Source organism: Periplaneta americana, chromosome 6, assembly GCF_040183065.1.
Source record: "Periplaneta americana isolate PAMFEO1 chromosome 6, P.americana_PAMFEO1_priV1, whole genome shotgun sequence".
NCBI classification, from domain to species: Eukaryota; Metazoa; Arthropoda; class Insecta; order Blattodea; family Blattidae; genus Periplaneta; species Periplaneta americana.
Genome location: NC_091122.1, coordinates 11,509,537 through 11,517,500, shown reverse-complemented (window position 1 = coordinate 11,517,500; position 7,964 = coordinate 11,509,537). Strand labels below are relative to the sequence as shown.

Below are 7,964 nucleotides of genomic sequence, written 5' to 3'. Positions count from 1 at the left end.
ACATAACCTACAAATTTAATTTGTTTGGCCAATGAAATAATTAATACCAGCACCGAAAACCGAGTACCACTTTAAAATATATACTATTTGTAAATACGGTATTAGTTTTTAATATTATTACGCCCAAATTTCATATAAACTCGCTAGTAATTTTCGTTTCATGATCATTCACATTTTCTTCAAAGGCAAACAATGCTGTCAACATAACAGTTAGAAAATAACTGTCATCTGTAGTATTTCCCACTATCAAAATTCTTAATAAAGTTGGCAAAAGAAAATTCAACCTGACCACTAGAAAATTACTAAAATCCGCTACAATATTTAGTACTAGGATGGGAAATTGTTAGATATCCTTATTGTTCAAACTAAGAAGATCCTGACTGTATAAAGAAAGAAACATACCAAAAATGCAGTACGCCTTACGAGAGCGATTACTTCTACCGCATTCTTGTTTTGCTGGTTGCTGTCCTTGCAGGGCGCTAAACATGAATATAGGTGTATCTTAATTTTGTTGTGGAGAAAACTTTTTCTGTCAGTTAAATGCGTCGGTTGCATTTCTATTACACGCTGACAATTTATCGCGGTGTAAAAGCATTAATATTTTACTTCAGTGGACAATTTTCATGTATGCTTATAATGCGAATGATTATTTTGCAACAATTTATATTTTCAAATCTGAATTGTTCCATCGGCATAATAGATATATTTTGGTAAAAATAACCTTAAAAGAGACACCTCTGAAATAAAAAAATCATGACGTATGATTCCAGTCTCAGTTTTCCAGAGGCCACTTTAAAACAAATTCACTTTTGTTCTTGTCACTTAAGAAAGGCGGTATTTGAGTGTGATTGAAATTTGACACGATGAAGTGCCAACTTTTTCCACTCATGTAGACAATATAGCAGCCGCGGCGGCGAAAATGTGATCGTGCGGCGAGCCACTGTGTAACCTGCAACGTGCATAGCACCTATGGAGGGAGGGGGACACCCGAAGGGGAAGTGAAGCAACTGTCTGACTTATTAACGGATTTTCATTTTCCTTACGTCAAGCACTTAAATATAATTTTATGCAGTACAAGGCTACAAACTAATGTTTAGTACGTGTAACGAAGAAAGAAATGAACAAGAAAACATAGGACACATTATCACAACCTAAAATTAACTGTCTTCAGAATGTCTCTGCGACAGAGTTTCAAAATCAGGAATTACGTCACTTACTGCCAGTCGTAGTTGATCACGAAGGTATTTGTCTGTCAGTCGTGATCTAAATTTGGTTTTTACTATTTTCATCGTTGAAAATAATTTTTCACAAACGTAAGTTGTAGCTTGTTCAACAGAACAAGCGAAAGAACGAAGCTTCGGATATTTATTTTTTGGCAAAGATTTGAAAAGTTCAAATTTGTCAAGTCCTTACATCTAGCTTTCATTTAACATCACATTGTAAATCTGTGAATTTAAATTGAAAATCTAACCGCATTATTCTTACATCTGCTGAAAAAGAATCGACGTACAGAGATGATGATGATGATGATAATAATAATAATAATAATAATAATAATAATAATAATAATAATAATAATAATAATACTTGACCTTTTAATGTTTCATCAGTAACATGTAGTATAATGCCGTTTTATGTTATACAACCGTTTTCCTCGTAATACTTGTGAATAAATCATACATTTAATATTCTCATCATATTGGCAGAAAAAAATGCGTCTACTTCAAACTTTCGTTTTTGTAGAGGTACATGGTTTCGAGAGAGACATTGCGACGATACGCCATTCGCAGATCAGAGACAAATACAAAGGGAACGAAGTTTAACTCCAGTGAGTGAGAGGGTGGGGGTTGGGGAAGGTAGGAAGCAAGAGAAATGCATAGCTATCATTGCGAGCCACAGTGTGCTCGCGAGTCACATTTTCGCCACGGCTGCAATATAGCAACAGTATTATGTGACGAAAATTTTCCGTAGTAATATCTTTCTTAATAAAACATTATCCAAGTAAATCACGATTGATTATTTCCGAACATTTGATGCCTTTAAATCGTAATAATTGAACGTAGAATACTTCCCACTCTGCTTACATCGAAATCAAAAAGTACCGGTATTGTTTTAATTGCTAAACGCCTTGCTATAGCGACCACTTGTTTAACACACCCGTTTCTCTTTCTGCCGCAACAGCAAGGCGCTGTGTAGGACAAAAAAAAAGTGGAGCCATCCCTTTGTGCAGGAGTCCTTTCTTAATTCATCCAACCTAACTAAAAACTCTATAGACAAATATAGGTCGATTATTTCACAGTATCTTTTGTTCTCAAAAACCTATATTATTCCGTCTAGGTTACATACAGGACGAGCAAGAAGTTTCTTTACATGTTATTAGCATAGCACACTTAGACATGTAGATGAACATTGTTATGAATACAAAAAACGTGTATATTTAATTTTATGAATAACATTGTGCAAAAGTTCATTAGTCAAAAAGTCTGTGTGCCTCCCTCCATGTTCGATGCGTAGTCATGTTCTTGTGTTCATCCGCTGCAGAATAACAGGGTGATTGTTTGGAATGCTAAGCGAACTCCGTCCTTCAGTTTATTTATTTATTTTATTTATTTTTATTTTTCTAATAATTGTAACATAAAATATAATATATACAGAAAAACTTTAGCTCGCCCCTGAAAGAGTAGAACTCGTGCTCAGGGGCGGATTCCCGAATTGAAATTACAAATTATACAATACAATTTGTCTTATGTCTACTATGCAATTATAGTATATAAATTTAAATTTACAATTTTTCAATTTTTATAAAATCCATACGTAACTTTTTAAATTTAATACTAGAACTGTTAGAATTGACAAGATTAGGATATTTAAATATAAATTTGTTATATATTCTTGGGCCTAAATTACTACTATGATTAAATACTGTAACAGTGTTGCATTTTGGTTCAAACAATTTTAAAGAATTCATACCTTTTGTTTCATAACTATGAGAATACAATTCAAAATTATTTCGATTTTTATGTATGAATTTTATTAATACTATATAATAAATTTGTCTTATGTTAAGTACATTAAAGTCTAGAAACAAATTTTGAGATGGAAAATCAATAGCTTTATGAAGACATATTTTAATTATTTTCTTCTGTAATAAATGAAGTGGATTAAAATTTATTTAAATGATCGTTGTTTACGATCCTCTTCTTTTATTATGCCCCATAGTGCATTGTCCGGTGTGGTGATGTCCGGGCTCCGTGGAGGCCAAGTGTTTGTGTTCTGACGTTCGTGAACCCACACAGAAGCCACCAAACGCTCCTAAACACTGAAAACACTTGCATCCGACATGGTTTAACTCTCTTGACTAAATTTAGAGGATCACGTTTTTCCTTCCCCCACTACCGAATGGAAGCGATATGCGCAGGTCTCAGCTTTTGCCGGGAAATGCGTATCTCAATAGTAACACAACAATAATAACAATAATATTAATAATAAATAAAGATTGGATCTGCTCAACAATTAGCAATAGTAATAACATGTAAAGATACTTCTCGCCCACCCCGTACATTCGGGTGTAAGCTGTCACTATAATGGAATTTCTCTCACAGACGTTTCTGCGGAACGCTGAACTTAATATTGTCAGAAGCAAGACGCCTTACTACATCGACCACTTCACTGACAAGCTCGTTTAGTTGGTTGCCGCTTCAGAAAGGCGCTTAGCCTAATCATCGTAACTGATGTTTGACTTGTGGCGCTTTAGCCTCTTATAATATGTCGTTTACAGACATACTGCATTTCAGGAATTTGTGATACAGTGGCCATTTGTTTCGTTGGTTGCTGATTCTGTAATAATTACAAATAATTGCATTTTCGTAGCGGCAGATTTTTCAATTCATTTCACTAAAAATATCGCCGCATTTCAAATATCTTTCTTAAAAACTTTTCAAACTTATTTATATCTGTTGTTTCATATTTTTTTTTTGTTTTTGTTTTTCAAAAACTTTCATAAACTTTTATAATCCGATACAAATAACCCGTACATTGGGATAAAAATTGCCATTAAATGGAACATATTCCCCTCTTTGTTTTTATTCACTTTGGTTGTGTAATGTGGATTTTACATCACTAATAAAAATGTTGTAAACACATTCATTACGCAACTAGTTAGGTAATGATACTGTTATTACTTAACTGCTTACGTAGTGTGAACTATACATTAAATTAAATTAATTGGGATTGATTTTATTTATTATAAACATTAACAACAATGTGTTTACAATAAATGTCTTATATAAATTCCTGCAGTTGACGACGATATCTTATTTTCCATGAGATTTCGATGGTACTAAACATTAAATTGCAGAATTAGCAGTATTTTCAATAGGTCTATCAGAATCCTCGTTTGAACTCGTTTTAACAATGTTTGTTTATTTCTCCTAGTACTGCTTTTCTTCTGTTATAAACAAAAACCTGTCGTGTTCAAAACTAATAAAACAAACATAAACGAATCGCCTCTCACAGGAAGAAAGTAATAATAATAATAATAATAAAAATAATAATAATAATAATAATAATAATAATAATAATAATTGTAATCGACTCTCCACAAAAGACATGTTCAAAACTAATAAAAATGATACAATTGCTTTTATTTAAAAATTAATTTTTTATCGAAGTGGATAAAACGTTGTACGATATATGTATCATAACTTCATGTTACAATACTCGATTTGTGAAACTCGGGTTGTAATATGAAATGTTACCATATTCATATCGCAAATAACTATTATCTTTATCCAGGCTTGAACAGGACTCTTCCGAGCTATTCCATCTCAAATCGACCGAAATATAGAGAAAATTGACCTTACAATTTCTAAATACAATGAATTTTTTTTTACGTAGAGAACTGTGATACAATGCTTTGTGCAAAGTTTGAGGCATCAGAACTTCATAGTGTTTAAATTAAAAATATTTAAATTTATCGTATTTTCATAAAATCAGCAACTTTAAACTGTTGTAGCTCCGAAACCCTTTCACCCAATGATCAAAATCATGGTTTATTTTGATGCTGAAAAGTTAAAGTTTATATTAACATATAAACAGATTTTCTTACTTTTTATGGAAATAGAGAAATTTAGATTTTTCCTCATTAAGACGCCTTTGCCAAGAAAAAAATATATAGTTAGATTCCGCATTGAAAGTACAAATAAACATATATTTTTTACTGATGGCATGTTGATAGGAAAGTATTGAAAATATCAAATAAAGAAAATAAATAGTACGCGCGTGAACTAACCAGCTGACTGTGAGACGGGAGCTAGCCGAGGTAAGCAAGGCCAGAAGACAAACACGTGATGTTTCGTCTAGTAGCGCATAGCTGGGCTAGCTTTATCACAAGTTTTCAAAAACACAGGAGTAAAATGACGCCCAAAGCTCGCTTATCTTCAGCTCTCGGCCAGTGCGTGCGGTACTGCGCCGTTCAAGTCTAGGAGTGTGAAAATAATTTATTTAATACCCTCGAAACTTATTGCCGAGCCACTAAGCAAACAATGCCGAATCCCTCTTAATAATGCAAGGATTTTTCTCAATATTTTTTTACATTTTTACAAATGAGCAAAAAGCCTAAAAGTAAGTAAAATCAGATTATCTGTCTCTCTGTATACAATAAAAATAAGGATTACTTCTTATCATAACCTACCAAATGTCAGCTTCAAAATGAGCTCCCATTCAATGTTCTGCAGTAAATGGTTCCAGAGTTCTGAGTGCTGAAAGAGGCTTGTTTTTATAAAATACGCTAAATTTGTCGCCCAATAGTACGAAAACCGTTTGACTTTCGATAGTATATTTTTGAAAATGCACTCCCCTCAGCACCTTGTATAAATAGGGAAAAAATTATAGTATAAAAAATTGCGAGGTTTTTTACTGATCGATTTCATATGGAATAGCCCCTTCCAGTCTGTAATACGTCATCCTACCAAAGAAGTCAATTCGTCACCTCAAGAAACGGGAGTAACCCCAAAAAATTTGTCCTAATGCCGTCTTTTTTAATTAAACCCAAATTTAACACACATTTGAATCTAGATCTTTGGTGGTGAAAACAGACCAGTCTTTCTTGACAATGTGCGTGTATCCTTCTGCCCTTGTAAATGTACTTTACCGTTTTCAACCTTAACCTTAACCTTTTTACCCTTTATATCGCGTTCATACTTCTCTTTGTTCGTTGTTCCAACTTTCCCGCACATAAGCCGCTTTTCAGCTAAGAAGCCGTCTCTCTGCTTTACGTGGCAGCAGGCAAGGTCGGCATGTGAGTATTCGACACGCGTTGCGGTCTGCATACTTTACAGGATCAATACAGCCAGGAAAAACACTGAAAAGTCCAGAAATATAACAAATGATGGGACTGTTGTCACATTTAACGACCCTTTATCGACTCAATGCGTCAAAAATAAGCTATAATTTCCTACCCAATGTTAAAATTTATGTGTCAACATATACAGAGTGTTCCAAAATTAGACGTGTGAAAGTTCTTATTGAATTATAATTAAAAGCCACAAACTTCTACTGATAAGCATCTGTTAGACCTCTGGTGATAAAAATTGTGTCCAAAATGTCTAAATAGAAGCTAAATATAAACCTACAATCGTTACTTTTATACAGCTTCAATAGCATATTGCATATTTAATATTTCGCACAGTGGGCCTGTAGTCGAATGAAATAAATTCGTGAAAAATTACCAGCTATCGTTATATAAAGTTTTAAAAATCAAACCTCAAGAGTCTTAAAGGATCCAAAAAAGTCTTGAAAATATGCCATTGTGAAACAAAAAATTTGATAATATACAGGGTGCCATAAAAGTCTACCAACAAGCCCCTGGGCCGCCGTTCGCTCGAGGAATAAGTCCAAAGATGTAAAACAATCACTTCTTGACATAAGGAGACAAAACTGTAAATTACAATATCTGGAATTATCTACTAATTGAAAAATTCTACTAGCACACTTGTAGATTGTGTTTCGCCGAGACAAAAGTCAGTCAGTGTCAGAAGCCTTAACTTGAAATTTTCGCGTGTCTTCATGTAGAATTCCACGGGAATTAAATTGAACTCCTCAGTAATAATTTGGCTAGTGATCCTAATTTTGAATGGCAGCTTGTACACTTGATTATTTAAGTGACGGTGTTAGGTCTGGGGATCTTGCGGGCTATTCAATAGGACTCCGACGTCGTATCAACATTCTCGGACACTATTCATACAGTCATTTCTGTACTATCAGTTCATAATGTGCGAAACTCTATCTTTCTGCTCCCACAAGTCTTGATGACCATTAAATACTTACCTCTTATTTTGTGGACACCCTGTATATTTCATTGCTATATTTATTGATATATATCCCGTATTTAATTTTAGATCGCTCTGTATTGATAAGAAAACCAGTGAAATATAATGAAATTTGTACAAATTATAAATAAAAAAGTTTGGAAGATAGCAAAGATGAAATGGTAGTGATGGACTCATGATACATGAATTTTTTGTACAGTGTTTCAGGTTTAATGTTTAATACATCAAGTACATATTTCTTGGCTAAGTAAAAAGATGAATAGATATAAATATAGTTGTGTGAATTGTAACTTCTTGTAATTTCTAGTTCTCGTGCTTGAAGAGCTACTGTTCATGTCAAGAAAAAAAATCGAAAATACAAGTTACATCCTGTAGTTGAGAATATATTGTTGAAGTTTTTATGGACATAGTAAAATGTTTTTATTTTTTAAAAAGACTTTGTATATATATATTTTTTTTTTTTTGTTTTTGGTTGCTTAATTGTACCACAATTTCTAATTTATAAATAAATAACATAATATGTTTATGTTCATTTGGAAGCTTCGTATGTTTCTAAAAGTGTACTTAGTGACAAAAATGGAAAATGTATTATACAGAATGTCCGAAAAGTCCCGCGCCATAGGACAAATGATAATA

At 33.1% G+C, this 7,964-nt stretch overlaps 1 protein-coding gene across 1 annotated transcript in view; it reads left to right on the top strand.

Annotated features, from left to right (window-relative positions):
• The window catches only part of LOC138700991 (uncharacterized), a 175,302-nt gene extending 174,956 nt beyond the window's left edge, over nucleotides 1-346 (top strand). The window contains exon 5 of the mRNA XM_069827459.1: nucleotides 1-346. This exon is cut by the window's left edge and continues 514 nt beyond it. The gene's annotated coding sequence lies outside the window, so the exon portion shown is untranslated.
• Nucleotides 347-7,964: the final 7,618 nt, after the last annotated feature.